At 41.7% G+C, this 22371-nt stretch overlaps 18 non-coding genes across 18 annotated transcripts; all 18 read left to right on the forward strand.

Moving 5' to 3' along the window:
• The first annotated feature begins 355 nt into the window (after positions 1–355).
• On the forward strand, positions 356–428 carry trnar-ucg (transfer RNA arginine (anticodon UCG)). The gene has a single exon. It is a non-coding gene; the product is annotated as a tRNA-Arg (tRNA).
• Positions 429–848: 420 nt separating this feature from the next.
• Positions 849–924, forward strand: trnar-ucg (transfer RNA arginine (anticodon UCG)). The gene has a single exon. It is a non-coding gene; the product is annotated as a tRNA-Arg (tRNA).
• Positions 925–2995: 2071 nt separating this feature from the next.
• Positions 2996–3068, forward strand: trnar-ucg (transfer RNA arginine (anticodon UCG)). Its single transcript has one exon. It is a non-coding gene; the product is annotated as a tRNA-Arg (tRNA).
• Positions 3069–3488: 420 nt separating this feature from the next.
• trnar-ucg (transfer RNA arginine (anticodon UCG)) lies at positions 3489–3561 on the forward strand. Its single transcript has one exon. It is a non-coding gene; the product is annotated as a tRNA-Arg (tRNA).
• Positions 3562–6021: 2460 nt separating this feature from the next.
• On the forward strand, positions 6022–6094 carry trnar-ucg (transfer RNA arginine (anticodon UCG)). Its single transcript has one exon. It is a non-coding gene; the product is annotated as a tRNA-Arg (tRNA).
• A 420-nt stretch (positions 6095–6514) lies between these two features.
• On the forward strand, positions 6515–6590 carry trnar-ucg (transfer RNA arginine (anticodon UCG)). Its single transcript has one exon. It is a non-coding gene; the product is annotated as a tRNA-Arg (tRNA).
• Positions 6591–11582: 4992 nt separating this feature from the next.
• Positions 11583–11655, forward strand: trnar-ucg (transfer RNA arginine (anticodon UCG)). Its single transcript has one exon. It is a non-coding gene; the product is annotated as a tRNA-Arg (tRNA).
• A 420-nt stretch (positions 11656–12075) lies between these two features.
• Positions 12076–12151, forward strand: trnar-ucg (transfer RNA arginine (anticodon UCG)). The gene has a single exon. It is a non-coding gene; the product is annotated as a tRNA-Arg (tRNA).
• Positions 12152–13931: 1780 nt separating this feature from the next.
• Positions 13932–14004, forward strand: trnar-ucg (transfer RNA arginine (anticodon UCG)). The gene has a single exon. It is a non-coding gene; the product is annotated as a tRNA-Arg (tRNA).
• Positions 14005–15691: 1687 nt separating this feature from the next.
• trnar-ucg (transfer RNA arginine (anticodon UCG)) lies at positions 15692–15764 on the forward strand. Its single transcript has one exon. It is a non-coding gene; the product is annotated as a tRNA-Arg (tRNA).
• Positions 15765–16184: 420 nt separating this feature from the next.
• trnar-ucg (transfer RNA arginine (anticodon UCG)) lies at positions 16185–16257 on the forward strand. The gene has a single exon. It is a non-coding gene; the product is annotated as a tRNA-Arg (tRNA).
• Positions 16258–16958: 701 nt separating this feature from the next.
• On the forward strand, positions 16959–17031 carry trnaq-uug (transfer RNA glutamine (anticodon UUG)). The gene has a single exon. It is a non-coding gene; the product is annotated as a tRNA-Gln (tRNA).
• Positions 17032–17547: 516 nt separating this feature from the next.
• trnar-ucg (transfer RNA arginine (anticodon UCG)) lies at positions 17548–17620 on the forward strand. The gene has a single exon. It is a non-coding gene; the product is annotated as a tRNA-Arg (tRNA).
• Positions 17621–18427: 807 nt separating this feature from the next.
• On the forward strand, positions 18428–18500 carry trnar-ucg (transfer RNA arginine (anticodon UCG)). The gene has a single exon. It is a non-coding gene; the product is annotated as a tRNA-Arg (tRNA).
• Positions 18501–19694: 1194 nt separating this feature from the next.
• On the forward strand, positions 19695–19767 carry trnar-ucg (transfer RNA arginine (anticodon UCG)). The gene has a single exon. It is a non-coding gene; the product is annotated as a tRNA-Arg (tRNA).
• Positions 19768–20187: 420 nt separating this feature from the next.
• On the forward strand, positions 20188–20260 carry trnar-ucg (transfer RNA arginine (anticodon UCG)). The gene has a single exon. It is a non-coding gene; the product is annotated as a tRNA-Arg (tRNA).
• Positions 20261–20961: 701 nt separating this feature from the next.
• On the forward strand, positions 20962–21034 carry trnaq-uug (transfer RNA glutamine (anticodon UUG)). The gene has a single exon. It is a non-coding gene; the product is annotated as a tRNA-Gln (tRNA).
• A 516-nt stretch (positions 21035–21550) lies between these two features.
• On the forward strand, positions 21551–21623 carry trnar-ucg (transfer RNA arginine (anticodon UCG)). Its single transcript has one exon. It is a non-coding gene; the product is annotated as a tRNA-Arg (tRNA).
• Positions 21624–22371: the final 748 nt, after the last annotated feature.

Below are 22371 nucleotides of genomic sequence, written 5' to 3' on the forward strand. Positions count from 1 at the left end.
TTCAAATCAGAAGATTTAGGGTTCAAGTCCCTTTGTGGCTGTCATCAGCATGATGGATCTTCATTGCTGTTGAAGAGCTTTAAAAGCCGTAAGTTGTTCTCGTTTTTGGAATCAAGCCATCTCAAAGTGTTGATCTGAACTTGATGGATCGCGACTCCAGTCGAGCTGTCGAAGATGCTTGATGGATAAAGTTGTTCCCATGTTGTAGGAAACAGTCTGTCTCAAAGTGTGTGTGGTTAAATTAGCAAGAAGTGAATACATGTCGATACGGAAAAGGCATCTGACTTAAGGAATAGTGTTCTCGTAATTGGAAACAAGCTATCTCAAAATGTTTATGGTTAGTTCTGAAGCAAGAGACCACGTGGCCTAATGGATAAGGCGTCTGACTTCGGATCAGAAGATTAAGGGTTCGAGTCCCTTCGTGGTTGTCATCAGCATGATGGATCTTGATTGCTGTTGAAGAGCTTTAAAAGCCATAAGTTGTTCTCTTTTTTGGAAACAAGCCATCTCAAAGTGTTGATCTGAACTTGATGGATCGCGACTCCAGTCGAGCTGTCGAAGATGCTTGATGGAAAAAGTTGTTCACATGTTGTAGGAAACAGTTTGTCTCAAAGTGTGTGTGGTTAAATTAGCAAGAAGTGAATACATGTCGTTACGGATAAGGGGTCTGATTTATGGTGAGAAGATTGAGAGTCGCTTCCTCGTTGTCCACAGAATTGTGTTCCTTTCTCTGAACTGGGTCCGTCTTGATTCCTCTCAAGCTGTTGAAGATGCCTAATTAAGGAATGGTGTTCTTGTAATTGGAAACAAGCTATTTTAAAATGTTTGTGGTTACTTCTGAAGCAAGAGACCACGTGGCCTAATGGATAAGGCGTCTGACTTCGGATCAGAAGATTAAGGGTTCGAGTCCCTTCGTGGTAGTCATCAGCATGATGGTTCTTGATTGCTGTTGAACAGCTTTAAAAGCCGTAAGTTGTTCTCCTTTTTGAAAACAAGCCATCTCAAAGTGTTGATCTGAACTTGATGGATCGCGACTCCAGTCGAGCTGTCGAAGATGCTTGATGGATAAAGTTGTTCCCATGTTGTAGGAAACAGTCTGTCTCAAAGTGTGTGTGGTTAAATTAGCAAGAAGTGAATACATGTCGTTACGGAAAAGGCATCTGACTTAAGGAATAGTGTTCTCGTAATTGGAAACAAGCTATCTCAAAATGTTTATGGTTAGTTCTGAAGCAAGAGACCACGTGGCCTAATGGATAAGGCGTCTGACTTCGGATCAGAAGATTAAGGGTTCGAGTCCCTTCGTGATTGTCATCAGCATGATGGTTCTTGATTGCTGTTGAACAGCTTTAAAAGCCGTAAGTTGTTCTCGTTTTTGAAAACAAGCCATCTCAAAGTGTTGATCTGAACTTGATGGATCGCGACTCCAGTCGAGCTGTCGAAGATGCTTGATGGAAAAAGTTGTTCCCATGTTGTAGGAAACAGTCTGTCTCAAAGTGTGTGTGGTTAAATTAGCAAGAAGTGAATACATGTCGTTACGGAAAAGGCATCTGACTTAAGGAATAGTGTTCTCGTAATTGGAAACAAGCTATCTCAAAATGTTTATGGTTAGTTCTGAAGCAAGAGACCAAGTGGCCTAATGGATAAGGCGTCTGACTTCGGATCAGAAGATTAAGGGTTCGAGTCCCTTCGTGATTGTCATCAGCATGATGGATCTTAATTGCTGTTGAAGAGCTTTAAAAGCCATAAGTTGGTCTCGTTTATGGAAAAAAGCCATCTCAAAGTGTTGATCTGAACTTGATGAATCGCGTCTTCAGTTGAGCTGTCGAAGATGCTTGATTGGAAAAGTTGTTCCCATGTTGTTGGAAACAGTCTGTCTCAAAGTGTGTGTGGTTAAATTAGCAAGAAGTGAATACATGTTGTTACGGATAAGGCGTCTGACTTATGGTGAGAAGATTGAGTGTCGCTGCCTCGTTGTCCACAGAATTGTGTTCCTTTCTCTGAACTGGGTCCGTCTTGATTCTTCTCAAGCTGTTGAAGATGCCTAATTAAGGAATGGTGTTCTTGTAATTGGAAACAAGCTATCTCAAAATGTTTGTGGTTAATTTTTAAGCAAGAGACCACGTGGCCTAATGGATAAGGCGTCTGAGTTAGGATCAAAAGATTAAGGGTTCGAGTCCCTTTGTGGTTGTCATCAGCATGATGGATCTTGATTGCTGTTGAACAGCTTTAAAAGCCGTAAGTTGTTCTCGTTTTTGAAAACAAGCCATCTCAAAGTGTTGATCTGAACTTGATGGATCGCGACTCCAGTCGAGCTGTCGAAGATGCTTGATGGAAAAAGTTGTTCCCATGTTGTAGGAAACAGTCTGTCTCAAAGTGTGTGTGGTTAAATGAGCAAGAAGTGAATACATGTCGTTACTGATAAGGCGTCTGGCTTATGGTGAGAAGATTGAGAGTCGCTTCCTCGTTGTCCACAGAATTGTGTTCCTTTCTCTGAACTAGATCCATCTTGACTCCTCTCAAGCTGTTGAAGATGCCTAATTAAGAAATGGTGTTTTTGTAACTGGAAACAAGCTATCTCAAAATGTTTGTGGTTAATTCTTAAGCAAGAGACCACGTGGCCTAATGGATAAGGCGTCTGACTTCAAATCAGAAGATTTAGGGTTCAAGTCCCTTTGTGGCTGTCATCAGCATGATGGATCTTCATTGCTGTTGAAGAGCTTTAAAAGCCGTAAGTTGTTCTCGTTTTTGGAATCAAGCCATCTCAAAGTGTTGATCTGAACTTGATGGATCGCGACTCCAGTCGAGCTGTCGAAGATGCTTGATGGATAAAGTTGTTCCCATGTTGTAGGAAACAGTCTGTCTCAAAGTGTGTGTGGTTAAATTAGCAAGAAGTGAATACATGTCGTTACGGAAAAGGCATCTGACTTAAGGAATAGTGTTCTCGTAATTGGAAACAAGCTATCTCAAAATGTTTATGGTTAGTTCTGAAGCAAGAGACCACGTGGCCTAATGGATAAGGCGTCTGACTTCGGATCAGAAGATTAAGGGTTCGAGTCCCTTCGTGGTTGTCATCAGCATGATGGATCTTGATTGCTGTTGAAGAGCTTTAAAAGCCATAAGTTGGTCTCGTTTATGGAAAAAAGCCATCTCAAAGTGTTGATCTGAACTTGATGAATCGCGTCTTCAGTCGAGCTGTCGAAGATGCTTGATTGGAAAAGTTGTTCCCATGTTGTTGGAAACAGTCTGTCTCAAAGTGTGTGTGGTTAAATTAGCAAGAAGTGAATACATGTCGTTACGGATAAGGCGTCTGACTTATGGTGAGAAGATTGAGAGTCGCTGCCTCGTTGTCCACAGAATTGTGTTCCTTTCTCTGAACTGGGTCCGTCTTGATTCCTCTCAAGCTGTTGAAGATGCCTAATTAAGGAATGGTGTTCTTGTAATTGGAAACAAGCTATTTTAAAATGTTTGTGGTTACTTCTGAAGCAAGAGACCACGTGGCCTAATGGATAAGGCGTCTGACTTCGGATCAGAAGATTAAGGGTTCGAGTCCCTTCGTGGTTGTCATCAGCATGATGGTTCTTGATTGCTGTTGAACAGCTTTAAAAGCCGTAAGTTGTTCTAGTTTTTGAAAACAAGTCATCTCAAAGTGTTGATCTGAACTTGATGGATCGCGACTCCAGTCGAGCTGTCGAAGATGCTTGATGGAAAAAGTTGTTCCCATGTTGTAGGAAACAGTCTGTCTCAAAGTGTGTGTGGTTAAATTAGCAAGAAGTGAATACATGTCGTTACGGAAAAGGCATCTGACTTAAGGAATAGTGTTCTCGTAATTGGAAACAAGCTATCTCAAAATGTTTATGGTTAGTTCTGAAGCAAGAGACCACGTGGCCTAATGGATAAGGCGTCTGACTTCGGATCAGAAGATTAAGGGTTCGAGTCCCTTCGTGATTGTCATCAGCATGATGGTTCTTGATTGCTGTTGAACAGCTTTAAAAGCCGTAAGTTGTTCTCGTTTTTGAAAACAAGCCATCTCAAAGTGTTGATCTGAACTTGATGGATCGCGACTCCAGTCGAGCTGTCGAAGATGCTTGATGGAAAAAGTTGTTCCCATGTTGTAGGAAACAGTCTGTCTCAAAGTGTGTGTGGTTAAATTAGCAAGAAGTGAATACATGTCGTTACGGAAAAGGCATCTGACTTAAGGAATAGTGTTCTCGTAATTGGAAACAAGCTATCTCAAAATGTTTATGGTTAGTTCTGAAGCAAGAGACCACGTGGCCTAATGGATAAGGCGTCTGACTTCGGATCAGAAGATTAAGGGTTCGAGTCGCTTCGTGGTTGTCATCAGCGTGATGGATCTTGATTGCTGTTGAAGAGCTTTAAAAGCCGTAAGTTGTTCTCGTTTTTGAAAACAAGCCATCTCAAAGTGTTGATCTGAACTTGATGGATCGCGACTCCAGTCGAGCTGTCGAAGATGCTTGATGGAAAAAGTTGTTCCCATGTTGTAGGAAACAGTCTGTCTCAAAGTGTGTGTGGTTAAATTAGCAAGAAGTGAATACATGTCATTACGGAAAAGGCATCTGACTTAAGGAATAGTGTTCTCGTAATTGGAAACAAGCTATCTCAAAATGTTTATGGTTAGTTCTGAAGCAAGAGACCAAGTGGCCTAATGCATAAGGCGTCTGACTTCGGATCAGAAGATTAAGGGTTCGAGTCCCTTCGTGATTGTCATCAGCATGATGGATCTTAATTGCTGTTGAAGAGCTTTAAAAGCCATAAGTTGGTCTCGTTTATGGAAAAAAGCCATCTCAAAGTGTTGATCTGAACTTGATGAATCGCGTCTTCAGTTGAGCTGTCGAAGATGCTTGATTGGAAAAGTTGTTCCCATGTTGTTGGAAACAGTCTGTCTCAAAGTGTGTGTGGTTAAATTAGCAAGAAGTGAATACATGTTGTTACGGATAAGGAGTCTGACTTATGGTGAGAAGATTGAGAGTCGCTGCCTCGTTGTCCACAGAATTGTGTTCCTTTCTCTGAACTGGGTCCGTCTTGATTCTTCTCAAGCTGTTGAAGATGCCTAATTAAGGAATGGTGTTCTTGTAATTGGAAACAAGCTATTTAAAAATGTTTGTGGTTAATTTTTAAGCAAGAGACCACGTGGCCTAATGGATAAGGCGTCTGACTTAGGATCAGAAGATTAAGGGTTCGAGTCCCTTTGTGGTTGTCATCAGCATGTTGGATCTTGATTGCTGTTGAAGAGCTTTAAAAGCCGTAAGTTGTTCTCGTTTTTGAAAACAAGCCATCTCAAAGTGTTGATCTGAACTTGATGGATCGCGACTCCAGTCGAGCTGTCGAAGATGCTTGATGGAAAAGTTGTTCCCATGTTGTAGGAAACAGTCTGTCTCAAAGTGTGTGTGGTTAAATGAGCAAGAAGTGAATACATGTCGTTACTGATAAGGCGTCTGGCTTATGGTGAGAAGATTGAGAGTCGCTTCCTCGTTGTCCACAGAATTGTGTTCCTTTCTCTGAACTAGATCCATCTTGACTCCTCTCAAGCTGTTGAAGATGCCTAATTAAGAAATGGTGTTTTTGTAACTGGAAACAAGCTATCTCAAAATGTTTGTGGTTAATTCTTAAGCAAGAGACCACGTGGCCTAATGGATAAGGCGTCTGACTTCAAATCAGAAGATTTAGGGTTCAAATCCCTTTGTGGCTGTCATCAGCATGATGGATCTTCATTGCTGTTGAAGAGCTTTAAAAGCCGTAAGTTGTTCTCGTTTTTGGAATCAAGCCATCTCAAAGTGTTGATCTGAACTTGATGGATCGCGACTCCAGTCGAGCTGTCGAAGATGCTTGATGGATAAAGTTGTTCCCATGTTGTAGGAAACAGTCTGTCTCAAAGTGTGTGTGGTTAAATTAGCAAGAAGTGAATACATGTCGTTACGGAAAAGGCATCTGACTTAAGGAATAGTGTTCTCGTAATTGGAAACAAGCTATCTCAAAATGTTTATGGTTAGTTCTGAAGCAAGAGACCACGTGGCCTAATGGATAAGGCGTCTGACTTCGGATCAGAAGATTAAGGGTTCGAGTCCCTTCGTGGTTGTCATCAGCATGATGGATCTTGATTGCTGTTGAAGAGCTTTAAAAGCCATAAGTTGTTCTCTTTTTTGGAAACAAGCCATCTCAAAGTGTTGATCTGAACTTGATGGATCGCGACTCCAGTCGAGCTGTCGAAGATGCTTGATGGAAAAAGTTGTTCACATGTTGTAGGAAACAGTCTGTCTCAAAGTGTGTGTGGTTAAATTAGCAAGAAGTGAATACATGTCGTTACGGATAAGGCGTCTGATTTATGGTGAGAAGATTGAGAGTCGCTTCCTCGTTGTACACAGAATTGTGTTCCTTTCTCTGAACTGGGTCCGTCTTGATTCCTCTCAAGCTGTTGAAGATGCCTAATTAAGGAATGGTGTTCTTGTAATTGGAAACAAGCTATTTTAAAATGTTTGTGGTTACTTCTGAAGCAAGAGACCACGTGGCCTAATGGATAAGGCGTCTGACTTCGGATCAGAAGATTAAGGGTTCGAGTCCCTTCGTGGTAGTCATCAGCATGATGGTTCTTGATTGCTGTTGAACAGCTTTAAAAGCCGTAAGTTGTTCTCGTTTTTGAAAACAAGCCATCTCAAAGTGTTGATCTGAACTTGATGGATCGCGACTCCAGTCGAGCTGTCGAAGATGCTTGATGGATAAAGTTGTTCCCATGTTGTAGGAAACAGTCTGTCTCAAAGTGTGTGTGGTTAAATTAGCAAGAAGTGAATACATGTCGTTACGGAAAAGGCATCTGACTTAAGGAATAGTGTTCTCGTAACTGGAAACAAGCTATCTCAAAATGTTTATGGTTAGTTCTGAAGCAAGAGACCACGTGGCCTAATGGATAAGGCGTCTGACTTCGGATCAGAAGATTAAGGGTTCGAGTCCCTTCGTGATTGTCATCAGCATGATGGTTCTTGATTGCTGTTGAACAGCTTTAAAAGCCGTAAGTTGTTCTCGTTTTTGAAAACAAGCCATCTCAAAGTGTTGATCTGAACTTGATGGATCGCGACTCCAGTCGAGCTGTCGAAGATGCTTGATGGAAAAAGTTGTTCCCATGTTGTAGGAAACAGTCTGTCTCAAAGTGTGTGTGGTTAAATTAGCAAGAAGTGAATACATGTCGTTACGGAAAAGGCATCTGACTTAAGGAATAGTGTTCTCGCAATTGGAAACAAGCTATCTCAAAATGTTTATGGTTAGTTCTGAAGCAAGAGACCAAGTGGCCTAATGGATAAGGCGTCTGACTTCGGATCAGAAGATTAAGGGTTCGAGTCCCTTCGTGATTGTCATCAGCATGATGGATCTTAATTGCTGTTGAAGAGCTTTAAAAGCCATAAGTTGGTCTCGTTTATGGAAAAAAGCCATCTCAAAGTGTTGATCTGAACTTGATGAATCGCGTCTTCAGTTGAGCTGTCGAAGATGCTTGATTGGAAAAGTTGTTCCCATGTTGTTGGAAACAGTCTGTCTCAAAGTGTGTGTGGTTAAATTAGCAAGAAGTGAATACATGTCGTTACGGAAAAGGCATCTGACTTAAGGAATAGTGTTCTCGCAATTGGAAACAAGCTATCTCAAAATGTTTATGGATACTTCTGAAGCAAGAGACCAAGTGGCCTAATGGATAAGGCGTCTGACTTCGGATCAGAAGATTAAGGGTTCGAGTCCCTTCGTGATTGTCATCAGCATGATGGATCTTAATTGCTGTTGAAGAGCTTTAAAAGCCATAAGTTGGTCTCGTTTATGGAAAAAAGCCATCTCAAAGTGTTGATCTGAACTTGATGAATCGCGTCTTCAGTTGAGCTGTCGAAGATGCTTGATTGGAAAAGTTGTTCCCATGTTGTTGGAAACAGTCTGTCTCAAAGTGTGTGTGGTTAAATTAGCAAGAAGTGAATACATGTTGTTACGGATAAGGCGTCTGACTTATGGTGAGAAGATTGAGAGTCGCTGCCTCGTTGTCCACAGAATTGTGTTCCTTTCTCTGAACTGGGTCCGTCTTGATTCTTCTCAAGCTGTTGAAGATGCCTAATTAAGGAATGGTGTTCTTGTAATTGGAAACAAGCTATCTCAAAATGTTTGTGGTTAATTTTTAAGCAAGAGACCACGTGGCCTAATGGATAAGGAGTCTGACTTAGGATCAAAAGATTAAGGGTTCGAGTCCCTTTGTGGTTGTCATCAGCATGATGGATCTTGATTGCTGTTGAACAGCTTTAAAAGCCGTAAGTTGTTCTCGTTTTTGAAAACAAGCCATCTCAAAGTGTTGATCTGAACTTGATGGATCGCGACTCCAGTCAAGCTGTCGAAGATGCTTGATGGAAAAAGTTGTTCCCATGTTGTAGGAAACAGTCTGTCTCAAAGTGTGTGTGGTTAAATTAGCAAGAAGTGAATACATGTCGTTACGGAAAAGGCATCTGACTTAAGGAATAGTGTTCTCGCAATTGGAAACAAGCTATCTCAAAATGTTTATGGTTAGTTCTGAAGCAAGAGACCAAGTGGCCTAATGGATAAGGCGTCTGACTTCGGATCAGAAGATTAAGGGTTCGAGTCCCTTCGTGATTGTCATCAGCATGATGGATCTTAATTGCTGTTGAAGAGCTTTAAAAGCCATAAGTTGGTCTCGTTTATGGAAAAAAGCCATCTCAAAGTGTTGATCTGAACTTGATGAATCGCGTCTTCAGTTGAGCTGTCGAAGATGCTTGATTGGAAAAGTTGTTCCCATGTTGTTGGAAACAGTCTGTCTCAAAGTGTGTGTGGTTAAATTAGCAAGAAGTGAATACATGTCGTTACGGAAAAGGCATCTGACTTAAGGAATAGTGTTCTCGCAATTGGAAACAAGCTATCTCAAAATGTTTATGGATACTTCTGAAGCAAGAGACCAAGTGGCCTAATGGATAAGGCGTCTGACTTCGGATCAGAAGATTAAGGGTTCGAGTCCCTTCGTGATTGTCATCAGCATGATGGATCTTAATTGCTGTTGAAGAGCTTTAAAAGCCATAAGTTGGTCTCGTTTATGGAAAAAAGCCATCTCAAAGTGTTGATCTGAACTTGATGAATCGCGTCTTCAGTTGAGCTGTCGAAGATGCTTGATTGGAAAAGTTGTTCCCATGTTGTTGGAAACAGTCTGTCTCAAAGTGTGTGTGGTTAAATTAGCAAGAAGTGAATACATGTTGTTACGGATAAGGCGTCTGACTTATGGTGAGAAGATTGAGAGTCGCTGCCTCGTTGTCCACAGAATTGTGTTCCTTTCTCTGAACTGGGTCCGTCTTGATTCTTCTCAAGCTGTTGAAGATGCCTAATTAAGGAATGGTGTTCTTGTAATTGGAAACAAGCTATCTCAAAATGTTTGTGGTTAATTTTTAAGCAAGAGACCACGTGGCCTAATGGATAAGGAGTCTGACTTAGGATCAAAAGATTAAGGGTTCGAGTCCCTTTGTGGTTGTCATCAGCATGATGGATCTTGATTGCTGTTGAACAGCTTTAAAAGCCGTAAGTTGTTCTCGTTTTTGAAAACAAGCCATCTCAAAGTGTTGATCTGAACTTGATGGATCGCGACTCCAGTCAAGCTGTCGAAGATGCTTGATGGAAAAAGTTGTTCCCATGTTGTAGGAAACAGTCTGTCTCAAAGTGTGTGTGGTTAAATTAGCAAGAAGTGAATACATGTCGTTACGGAAAAGGCATCTGACTTAGGGAATAGTGTTCTCGCAATTGGAAACAAGCTATCTCAAAATGTTTATGGTTAGTTCTGAAGCAAGAGACCAAGTGGCCTAATGGATAAGGCGTCTGACTTCGGATCAGAAGATTAAGGGTTCGAGTCCCTTCGTGATTGTCATCAGCATGATGGATCTTAATTGCTGTTGAAGAGCTTTAAAAGCCATAAGTTGGTCTCGTTTATGGAAAAAAGCCATCTCAAAGTGTTGATCTGAACTTGATGAATCGCGTCTTCAGTTGAGCTGTCGAAGATGCTTGATTGGAAAAGTTGTTCCCATGTTGTTGGAAACAGTCTGTCTCAAAGTGTGTGTGGTTAAATTAGCAAGAAGTGAATACATGTCGTTACGGAAAAGGCATCTGACTTAAGGAATAGTGTTCTCGCAATTGGAAACAAGCTATCTCAAAATGTTTATGGATACTTCTGAAGCAAGAGACCAAGTGGCCTAATGGATAAGGCGTCTGACTTCGGATCAGAAGATTAAGGGTTCGAGTCCCTTCGTGATTGTCATCAGCATGATGGATCTTAATTGCTGTTGAAGAGCTTTAAAAGCCATAAGTTGGTCTCGTTTATGGAAAAAAGCCATCTCAAAGTGTTGATCTGAACTTGATGAATCGCGTCTTCAGTTGAGCTGTCGAAGATGCTTGATTGGAAAAGTTGTTCCCATGTTGTTGGAAACAGTCTGTCTCAAAGTGTGTGTGGTTAAATTAGCAAGAAGTGAATACATGTTGTTACGGATAAGGCGTCTGACTTATGGTGAGAAGATTGAGAGTCGCTGCCTCGTTGTCCACAGAATTGTGTTCCTTTCTCTGAACTGGGTCCGTCTTGATTCTTCTCAAGCTGTTGAAGATGCCTAATTAAGGAATGGTGTTCTTGTAATTGGAAACAAGCTATCTCAAAATGTTTGTGGTTAATTTTTAAGCAAGAGACCACGTGGCCTAATGGATAAGGAGTCTGACTTAGGATCAAAAGATTAAGGGTTCGAGTCCCTTTGTGGTTGTCATCAGCATGATGGATCTTGATTGCTGTTGAACAGCTTTAAAAGCCGTAAGTTGTTCTCGTTTTTGAAAACAAGCCATCTCAAAGTGTTGATCTGAACTTGATGGATCGCGACTCCAGTCAAGCTGTCGAAGATGCTTGATGGAAAAAGTTGTTCCCATGTTGTAGGAAACAGTCTGTCTCAAAGTGTGTGTGGTTAAATGAGCAAGAAGTGAATACATGTCGTTACTGATAAGGCGTCTGGCTTATGGTGAGAAGATTGAGAGTCGCTTCCTCGTTGTCCACAGAATTGTGTTCCTTTCTCTGAACTAGATCCATCTTGACTCCTCTCAAGCTGTTGAAGATGCCTAATTAAGAAATGGTGTTTTTGTAACTGGAAACAAGCTATCTCAAAATGTTTGTGGTTAATTCTTAAGCAAGAGACCACGTGGCCAAATGGATAAGGCGTCTGACTTCAAATCAGAAGATTTAGGGTTCAAGTCGCTTTGTGGCTGTCATCAGCATGATGGATCTTCATTGCTGTTGAAGAGCTTTAAAAGCCGTAAGTTGTTCTCGTTTTTGGAATCAAGCCATCTCAAAGTGTTGATCTGAACTTGATGGATCGCGACTCCAGTCGAGCTGTCGAAGATGCTTGATGGATAAAGTTGTTCCCATGTTGTAGGAAACAGTCTGTCTCAAAGTGTGTGTGGTTAAATTAGCAAGAAGTGAATACATGTCGTTACGGAAAAGGCATCTGACTTAAGGAATAGTGTTCTCGTAATTGGAAACAAGCTATCTCAAAATGTTTATGGTTAGTTCTGAAGCAAGAGACCACGTGGCCTAATGGATAAGGCGTCTGACTTCGGATCAGAAGATTAAGGGTTCGAGTCCCTTCGTGGTTGTCATCAGCATGATGGATCTTGATTGCTGTTGAAGAGCTTTAAAAGCCATAAGTTGTTCTCTTTTTTGGAAACAAGCCATCTCAAAGTGTTGATCTGAACTTGATGGATCGCGACTCCAGTCGAGCTGTCGAAGATGCTTGATGGAAAAAGTTGTTCACATGTTGTAGGAAACAGTCTGTCTCAAAGTGTGTGTGGTTAAATTAGCAAGAAGTGAATACATGTCGTTACGGATAAGGCGTCTGATTTATGGTGAGAAGATTGAGAGTCGCTTCCTCGTTGTCCACAGAATTGTGTTCCTTTCTCTGAACTGGGTCCGTCTTGATTCCTCTCAAGCTGTTGAAGATGCCTAATTAAGGAATGGTGTTCTTGTAATTGGAAACAAGCTATTTTAAAATGTTTGTGGTTACTTCTGAAGCAAGAGACCACGTGGCCTAATGGATAAGGCGTCTGACTTCGGATCAGAAGATTAAGGGTTCGAGTCCCTTCGTGGTAGTCATCAGCATGATGGTTCTTGATTGCTGTTGAACAGCTTTAAAAGCCGTAAGTTGTTCTCGTTTTTGAAAACAAGCCATCTCAAAGTGTTGATCTGAACTTGATGGATCGCGACTCCAGTCGAGCTGTCGAAGATGCTTGATGGATAAAGTTGTTCCCATGTTGTAGGAAACAGTCTGTCTCAAAGTGTGTGTGGTTAAATTAGCAAGAAGTGAATACATGTCGTTACGGAAAAGGCATCTGACTTAAGGAATAGTGTTCTCGTAATTGGAAACAAGCTATCTCAAAATGTTTATGGTTAGTTCTGAAGCAAGAGACCACGTGGCCTAATGGATAAGGCGTCTGACTTCGGATCAGAAGATTAAGGGTTCGAGTCCCTTCGTGATTGTCATCAGCATGATGGTTCTTGATTGCTGTTGAACAGCTTTAAAAGCCGTAAGTTGTTCTCGTTTTTGAAAACAAGCCATCTCAAAGTGTTGATCTGAACTTGATGGATCGCGACTCCAGTCGAGCTGTCGAAGATGCTTGATGGAAAAAGTTGTTCCCATGTTTACATTTACATTTAGTCATTTAGCAGACGCTCTTATCCAGAGCGACTTACAGTAAGTACAGGGACATTCTCCCCGAAGCAAGTAGGGTGAAGTGCCTTGCCCAAGGACACAACGTCATTTGGCACGGGCGGGGAATCGAACTGGCAACCTTCAGATTACTAGCCCGACTCCCTCACCGCTCAGCCATCTGACTCCCTCCGTTGTAGGAAACAGTCTTTCTCAAAGTGTGTGTGGTTAAATTAGCAAGAAGTGAATACATGTCGTTACGGAAAAGGCATCTGACTTAAGGAATAGTGTTCTCGTAATTGGAAACAAGCTATCTCAAAATGTTTATGGTTAGTTCTGAAGCAAGAGACCAAGTGGCCTAATGGATAAGGCGTCTGACTTCGGATCAGAAGATTAAGGGTTCGAGTCCCTTCGTGATTGTCATCAGCATGATGGATCTTAATTGCTGTTGAAGAGCTTTAAAAGCCATAAGTTGGTCTCGTTTATGGAAAAAAGCCATCTCAAAGTGTTGATCTGAACTTGATGAATCGCGTCTTCAGTTGAGCTGTCGAAGATGCTTGATGGAAAAAGTTGTTCCCATGTTGTTGGAAACAGTCTGTCTCAAAGTGTGTGTGGTTAAATTAGCAAGAAGTGAATACATGTTGTTACGGATAAGGCGTCTGGCTTATGGTGAGAAGATTGAGAGTCGCTGCCTCGTTTTCCACAGAATTGTGTTCCTTTCTCTGAACTAGATCCATCTTGACTCCTCTCAAGCTGTTGAAGATGCCTAATTAAGAAATGGTGTTTTTGTAACTGGAAACAAGCTATCTCAAAATGTTTGTGGTTAATTCTTAAGCAAGAGACCACGTGGCCTAATGGATAAGGCGTCTGACTTCAAATCAGAAGATTTAGGGTTCAAGTCCCTTTGTGGCTGTCATCAGCATGATGGATCTTCATTGCTGCTGAAGAGCTTTAAAAGCCGTAAGTTGTTCTCGTTTTTGGAATCAAGCCATCTCAAAGTGTTGATCTGAACTTGATGGATCGCGACTCCAGTCGAGCTGTCGAAGATGCTTGATGGATAAAGTTGTTCCCATGTTGTAGGAAACAGTCTGTCTCAAAGTGTGTGTGGTTAAATTAGCAAGAAGTGAATACATGTCGTTACGGAAAAGGCATCTGACTTAAAGAATAGTTTTCTCGTAATTGGAAACAAGCTATCTCAAAATGTTTATGGTTAGTTCTGAAGCAAGAGACCACGTGGCCTAATGGATAAGGCGTCTGACTTCGGATCAGAAGATTAAGGGTTCGAGTCCCTTCGTGGTTGTCATCAGCATGATGGATCTTGATTGCTGTTGAAGAGCTTTAAAAGCCATAAGTTGTTCTCTTTTTTGGAAACAAGCCATCTCAAAGTGTTGATCTGAACTTGATGGATCGCGACTCCAGTCGAGCTGTCGAAGATGCTTGATGGAAAAAGTTGTTCACATGTTGTAGGAAACAGTCTGTCTCAAAGTGTGTGTGGTTAAATTAGCAAGAAGTGAATACATGTCGTTACGGATAAGGCGTCTGATTTATGGTGAGAAGATTGAGAGTCGCTTCCTCGTTGTCCACAGAATTGTGTTCCTTTCTCTGAACTAGATCCATCTTGACTCCTCTCAAGCTGTTGAATATGGCTAATTAAGAAATGGTGTTTTTGTAACTGGAAACAAGCTATCTCAAAATGTTTGTGGTTAATTCTTAAGCAAGAGACCACGTGGCCTAATGGATAAGGCGTCTGACTTCAAATCAGAAGATTTAGGGTTCAAGTCCCTTTGTGGCTGTCATCAGCATGATGGATCTTCATTGCTGTTGAAGAGCTTTAAAAGCCGTAAGTTGTTCTTGTTTTTGGAATCAAGCCATCTCAAAGTGTTGATCTGAACTTGATGGATCGCGACTCCAGTCGAGCTGTCGAAGATGCTTGATGGATAAAGTTGTTCCCATGTTGTAGGAAACAGTCTGTCTCAAAGTGTGTGTGGTTAAATTGGCAAGAAGTGAATACATGTCGTTACGGAAAAGGCATCTGACTTAAGGAATAGTGTTCTCGTAATTGGAAACAAGCTATCTCAAAATGTTTATGGTTAGTTCTGAAGCAAGAGACCAAGTGGCCTAATGGATAAGGCGTCTGACTTCGGATCAGAAGATTAAGGGTTCGAGTCCCTTCGTGATTGTCATCAGCATGATGGATCTTAATTGCTGTTGAAGAGCTTTAAAAGCCATAAGTTGGTCTCGTTTATGGAAAAAAGCCATCTCAAAGTGTTGATCTGAACTTGATGAATCGCGTCTTCAGTTGAGCTGTCGAAGATGCTTGATGGAAAAAGTTGTTCCCATGTTGTTGGAAACAGTCTGTCTCAAAGTGTGTGTGGTTAAATTAGCAAGAAGTGAATACATGTTGTTACGGATAAGGCGTCTGGCTTATGGTGAGAAGATTGAGAGTCGCTGCCTCGTTGTCCACAGAATTGTGTTCCTTTCTCTGAACTAGATCCATCTTGACTCCTCTCAAGCTGTTGAAGATGCCTAATTAAGAAATGGTGTTTTTGTAACTGGAAACAAGCTATCTCAAAATGTTTGTGGTTAATTCTTAAGCAAGAGACCACGTGGCCTAATGGATAAGGCGTCTGACTTCAAATCAGAAGATTTAGGGTTCAAGTCCCTTTGTGGCTGTCATCAGCATGATGGATCTTCATTGCTGTTGAAGAGCTTTAAAAGCCGTAAGTTGTTCTCGTTTTTGGAATCAAGCCATCTCAAAGTGTTGATCTGAACTTGATGGATCGCGACTCCAGTCGAGCTGTCGAAGATGCTTGATGGATAAAGTTGTTCCCATGTTGTAGGAAACAGTCTGTCTCAAAGTGTGTGTGGTTAAATTAGCAAGAAGTGAATACATGTCGTTACGGAAAAGGCATCTGACTTAAGGAATAGTGTTCTCGTAATTGGAAACAAGCTATCTCAAAATGTTTATGGTTAGTTCTGAAGCAAGAGACCACGTGGCCTAATGGATAAGGCGTCTGACTTCGGATCAGAAGATTAAGGGTTCGAGTCCCTTCGTGGTTGTCATCAGCATGATGGATCTTGATTGCTGTTGAAGAGCTTTAAAAGCCATAAGTTGTTCTCTTTTTTGGAAACAAGCCATCTCAAAGTGTTGATCTGAACTTGATGGATCGCGACTCCAGTCGAGCTGTCGAAGATGCTTGATGGAAAAAGTTGTTCACATGTTGTAGGAAACAGTCTGTCTCAAAGTGTGTGTGGTTAAATTAGCAAGAAGTGAATACATGTCGTTACGGAAAAGGCGTCTGATTTATGGTGAGAAGATTGAGAGTTGCTTCCTCGTTGTCCACAGAATTGTGTTCCTTTCTCTGAACTGGGTCCGTCTTGATTCCTCTCAAGCTGTTGAAGATGCCTAATTAAGGAATGGTGTTCTTGTAATTGGAAACAAGCTATTTTAAAATGTTTGTGGTTACTTCTGAAGCAAGAGACCACGTGGCCTAATGGATAAGGCGTCTGACTTCGGATCAGAAGATTAAGGGTTCGAGTCCCTTCGTGGTTGTCATCAGCATGATGGTTCTTGATTGCTGTTGAACAGCTTTAAAAGCCGTAAGTTGTTCTAGTTTTTGAAAACAAGCCATCTCAAAGTGTTGATCTGAACTTGATGGATCGCGACTCCAGTCGAGCTGTCGAAGATGCTTGATGGAAAAAGTTGTTCCCATGTTGTAGGAAACAGTCTGTCTCAAAGTGTGTGTGGTTAAATTAGCAAGAAGTGAATACATGTCGTTACGGAAAAGGCATCTGACTTAAGGAATAGTGTTCTCGTAATTGGAAACAAGCTATCTCAAAATGTTTATGGTTAGTTCTGAAGCAAGAGACCACGTGGCCTAATGGATAAGGCGTCTGACTTCGGATCAGAAGATTAAGGGTTTGAGTCCCTTCGTGATTGTCATCAGCATGATGGTTCTTGATTGCTGTTGAACAGCTTTAAAAGCCGTAAGTTGTTCTCGTTTTTGAAAACAAGCCATCTCAAAGTGTTGATCTGAACTTGATGGATCGCGACTCCAGTCGAGCTGTCGAAGATGCTTGATGGATAAAGTTGTTCCCATGTTGTAGGAAACAGTCTGTCTCAAAGTGTGTGTGGTTAAATTAGCAAGAAGTGAATACATGTCGTTACGGAAAAGGCATCTGACTTAAGGAATAGTGTTCTCGTAATTGGAAACAAGCTATCTCAAAATGTTTATGGTTAGTTCTGAAGCAAGAGACCACGTGGCCTAATGGATAAGGCGTCTGACTTTGGATCAGAAGATTAAGGGTTCGAGTCCCTTCGTGATTGTCATCAGCATGATGGTTCTTGATTGCTGTTGAACAGCTTTAAAAGCCGTAAGTTGTTCTCGTTTTTGAAAACAAGCCATCTCAAAGTGTTGATCTGAACTTGATGGATCGCGACTCCAGTCGAGCTGTCGAAGATGCTTGATGGAAAAAGTTGTTCCCATGTTTACATTTACATTTAGTCATTTAGCAGACGCTCTTATCCAGAGCGACTTACAGTAAGTACAGGGACATTCTCCCCGAAGCAAGTAGGGTGAAGTGCCTTGCCCAAGGACACAACGTCATTTGGCACGGGCGGGGAATCGAACTGGCAACCTTCAGATTACTAGCCCGACTCCCTCACCGCTCAGCCATCTGACTCCCTCCGTTGTAGGAAACAGTCTGTCTCAAAGTGTGTGTGGTTAAATTAGCAAGAAGTGAATACATGTCGTTACGGAAAAGGCATCTGACTTAAGGAATAGTGTTCTCGTAATTGGAAACAAGCTATCTCAAAATGTTTATGGTTAGTTCTGAAGCAAGAGACCACGTGGCCTAATGGATAAGGCGTCTGACTTCGGATCAGAAGATTAAGGGTTCGAGTCCCTTCGTGGTTGTCATCAGCATGATGGATCTTGATTGCTGTTGAAGAGCTTTAAAAGCCATAAGTTGGTCTCGTTTATGGAAAAAAGCCATCTCAAAGTGTTGATCTGAACTTGATGAATCGCGTCTTCAGTCGAGCTGTCGAAGATGCTTGATTGGAAAAGTTGTTCCCATGTTGTTGGAAACAGTCTGTCTCAAAGTGTGTGTGGTTAAATTAGCAAGAAGTGAATACATGTCGTTACGGATAAGGCGTCTGACTTATGGTGAGAAGATTGAGAGTCGCTGCCTCGTTTTCCACAGAATTGTGTTCCTTTCTCTGAACTAGATCCATCTTGACTCCTCTCAAGCTGTTGAAGATGCCTAATTAAGAAATGGTGTTTTTGTAACTGGAAACAAGCTATCTCAAAATGTTTGTGGTTAATTCTTAAGCAAGAGACCACGTGGCCTAATGGATAAGGCGTCTGACTTCAAATCAGAAGATTTAGGGTTCAAGTCCCTTTGTGGCTGTCATCAGCATGATGGATCTTCATTGCTGCTGAAGAGCTTTAAAAGCCGTAAGTTGTTCTCGTTTTTGGAATCAAGCCATCTCAAAGTGTTGATCTGAACTTGATGGATCGCGACTCCAGTCGAGCTGTCGAAGATGCTTGATGGATAAAGTTGTTCCCATGTTGTAGGAAACAGTCTGTCTCAAAGTGTGTGTGGTTAAATTAGCAAGAAGTGAATACATGTCGTTACGGAAAAGGCATCTGACTTAAAGAATAGTTTTCTCGTAATTGGAAACAAGCTATCTCAAAATGTTTATGGTTAGTTCTGAAGCAAGAGACCACGTGGCCTAATGGATAAGGCGTCTGACTTCGGATCAGAAGATTAAGGGTTCGAGTCCCTTCGTGGTTGTCATCAGCATGATGGATCTTGATTGCTGTTGAAGAGCTTTAAAAGCCATAAGTTGTTCTCTTTTTTGGAAACAAGCCATCTCAAAGTGTTGATCTGAACTTGATGGATCGCGACTCCAGTCGAGCTGTCGAAGATGCTTGATGGAAAAAGTTGTTCACATGTTGTAGGAAACAGTCTGTCTCAAAGTGTGTGTGGTTAAATTAGCAAGAAGTGAATACATGTCGTTACGGATAAGGCGTCTGATTTATGGTGAGAAGATTGAGAGTCGCTTCCTCGTTGTCCACAGAATTGTGTTCCTTTCTCTGAACTAGATCCATCTTGACTCCTCTCAAGCTGTTGAATATGGCTAATTAAGAAATGGTGTTTTTGTAACTGGAAACAAGCTATCTCAAAATGTTTGTGGTTAATTCTTAAGCAAGAGACCACGTGGCCTAATGGATAAGGCGTCTGACTTCAAATCAGAAGATTTAGGGTTCAAGTCCCTTTGTGGCTGTCATCAGCATGATGGATCTTCATTGCTGTTGAAGAGCTTTAAAAGCCGTAAGTTGTTCTTGTTTTTGGAATCAAGCCATCTCAAAGTGTTGATCTGAACTTGATGGATCGCGACTCCAGTCGAGCTGTCGAAGATGCTTGATGGATAAAGTTGTTCCCATGTTGTAGGAAACAGTCTGTCTCAAAGTGTGTGTGGTTAAATTGGCAAGAAGTGAATACATGTCGTTACGGAAAAGGCATCTGACTTAAGGAATAGTGTTCTCGTAATTGGAAACAAGCTATCTCAAAATGTTTATGGTTAGTTCTGAAGCAAGAGACCAAGTGGCCTAATGGATAAGGCGTCTGACTTCAAATCAGAAGATTTAGGGTTCAAGTCCCTTTGTGGCTGTCATCAGCATGATGGATCTTCATTGCTGTTGAAGAGCTTTAAAAGCCGTAAGTTGTTCTCGTTTTTGGAATCAAGCCATCTCAAAGTGTTGATCTGAACTTGATGGATCGCGACTCCAGTCGAGCTGTCGAAGATGCTTGATGGATAAAGTTGTTCCCATGTTGTAGGAAACAGTCTGTCTCAAAGTGTGTGTGGTTAAATTAGCAAGAAGTGAATACATGTCGTTACGGAAAAGGCATCTGACTTAAGGAATAGTGTTCTCGTAATTGGAAACAAGCTATCTCAAAATGTTTATGGTTAGTTCTGAAGCAAGAGACCACGTGGCCTAATGGATAAGGCGTCTGACTTCGGATCAGAAGATTAAGGGTTCGAGTCCCTTCGTGGTTGTCATCAGCATGATGGATCTTGATTGCTGTTGAAGAGCTTTAAAAGCCATAAGTTGTTCTCTTTTTTGGAAACAAGCCATCTCAAAGTGTTGATCTGAACTTGATGGATCGCGACTCCAGTCGAGCTGTCGAAGATGCTTGATGGAAAAAGTTGTTCACATGTTGTAGGAAACAGTCTGTCTCAAAGTGTGTGTGGTTAAATTAGCAAGAAGTGAATACATGTCGTTACGGAAAAGGCGTCTGATTTATGGTGAGAAGATTGAGAGTTGCTTCCTCGTTGTCCACAGAATTGTGTTCCTTTCTCTGAACTGGGTCCGTCTTGATTCCTCTCAAGCTGTTGAAGATGCCTAATTAAGGAATGGTGTTCTTGTAATTGGAAACAAGCTATTTTAAAATGTTTGTGGTTACTTCTGAAGCAAGAGACCACGTGGCCTAATGGATAAGGCGTCTGACTTCGGATCAGAAGATTAAGGGTTCGAGTCCCTTCGTGGTTGTCATCAGCATGATGGTTCTTGATTGCTGTTGAACAGCTTTAAAAGCCGTAAGTTGTTCTAGTTTTTGAAAACAAGCCATCTCAAAGTGTTGATCTGAACTTGATGGATCGCGACTCCAGTCGAGCTGTCGAAGATGCTTGATGGAAAAAGTTGTTCCCATGTTGTAGGAAACAGTCTGTCTCAAAGTGTGTGTGGTTAAATTAGCAAGAAGTGAATACATGTCGTTACGGAAAAGGCATCTGACTTAAGGAATAGTGTTCTCGTAATTGGAAACAAGCTATCTCAAAATGTTTATGGTTAGTTCTGAAGCAAGAGACCACGTGGCCTAATGGATAAGGCGTCTGACTTCGGATCAGAAGATTAAGGGTTTGAGTCCCTTCGTGATTGTCATCAGCATGATGGTTCTTGATTGCTGTTGAACAGCTTTAAAAGCCGTAAGTTGTTCTCGTTTTTGAAAACAAGCCATCTCAAAGTGTTGATCTGAACTTGATGGATCGCGACTCCAGTCGAGCTGTCGAAGATGCTTGATGGATAAAGTTGTTCCCATGTTGTAGGAAACAGTCTGTCTCAAAGTGTGTGTGGTTAAATTAGCAAGAAGTGAATACATGTCGTTACGGAAAAGGCATCTGACTTAAGGAATAGTGTTCTCGTAATTGGAAACAAGCTATCTCAAAATGTTTATGGTTAGTTCTGAAGCAAGAGACCACGTGGCCTAATGGATAAGGCGTCTGACTTTGGATCAGAAGATTAAGGGTTCGAGTCCCTTCGTGATTGTCATCAGCATGATGGTTCTTGATTGCTGTTGAACAGCTTTAAAAGCCGTAAGTTGTTCTCGTTTTTGAAAACAAGCCATCTCAAAGTGTTGATCTGAACTTGATGGATCGCGACTCCAGTCGAGCTGTCGAAGATGCTTGATGGAAAAAGTTGTTCCCATGTTTACATTTACATTTAGTCATTTAGCAGACGCTCTTATCCAGAGCGACTTACAGTAAGTACAGGGACATTCTCCCCGAAGCAAGTAGGGTGAAGTGCCTTGCCCAAGGACACAACGTCATTTGGCACGGGCGGGGAATCGAACTGGCAACCTTCAGATTACTAGCCCGACTCCCTCACCGCTCAGCCATCTGACTCCCTCCGTTGTAGGAAACAGTCTGTCTCAAAGTGTGTGTGGTTAAATTAGCAAGAAGTGAATACATGTCGTTACGGAAAAGGCATCTGACTTAAGGAATAGTGTTCTCGTAATTGGAAACAAGCTATCTCAAAATGTTTATGGTTAGTTCTGAAGCAAGAGACCACGTGGCCTAATGGATAAGGCGTCTGACTTCGGATCAGAAGATTAAGGGTTCGAGTCCCTTCGTGGTTGTCATCAGCATGATGGATCTTGATTGCTGTTGAAGAGCTTTAAAAGCCATAAGTTGGTCTCGTTTATGGAAAAAAGCCATCTCAAAGTGTTGATCTGAACTTGATGAATCGCGTCTTCAGTCGAGCTGTCGAAGATGCTTGATTGGAAAAGTTGTTCCCATGTTGTTGGAAACAGTCTGTCTCAAAGTGTGTGTGGTTAAATTAGCAAGAAGTGAATACATGTCGTTACGGATAAGGCGTCTGACTTATGGTGAGAAGATTGAGAGTCGCTGCCTCGTTGTCCACAGAATTGTGTTCCTTTCTCTGAACTGGGTCCGTCTTGATTCCTCTCAAGCTGTTGAAGATGCCTAATTAAGGAATGGTGTTCTTGTAATTGGAAACAAGCTATTTTAAAATGTTTGTGGTTACTTCTGAAGCAAGAGACCACGTGGCCTAATGGATAAGGCGTCCGACTTCGGATCAGAAGATTAAGGGTTCGAGTCCCTTCGTGGTTGTCATCAGCATGATGGTTCTTGATTGCTGTTGAACAGCTTTAAAAGCCGTAAGTTGTTCTAGTTTTTGAAAACAAGTCATCTCAAAGTGTTGATCTGAACTTGATGGATCGCGACTCCAGTCGAGCTGTCGAAGATGCTTGATGGAAAAAGTTGTTCCCATGTTGTAGGAAACAGTCTGTCTCAAAGTGTGTGTGGTTAAATTAGCAAGAAGTGAATACATGTCGTTACGGAAAAGGCATCTGACTTAAGGAATAG

The sequence above is a fragment of the Osmerus mordax genome, chromosome 11 (assembly GCF_038355195.1).
Source record: "Osmerus mordax isolate fOsmMor3 chromosome 11, fOsmMor3.pri, whole genome shotgun sequence".
Lineage (NCBI taxonomy): Eukaryota > Metazoa > Chordata > Actinopteri > Osmeriformes > Osmeridae > Osmerus > Osmerus mordax.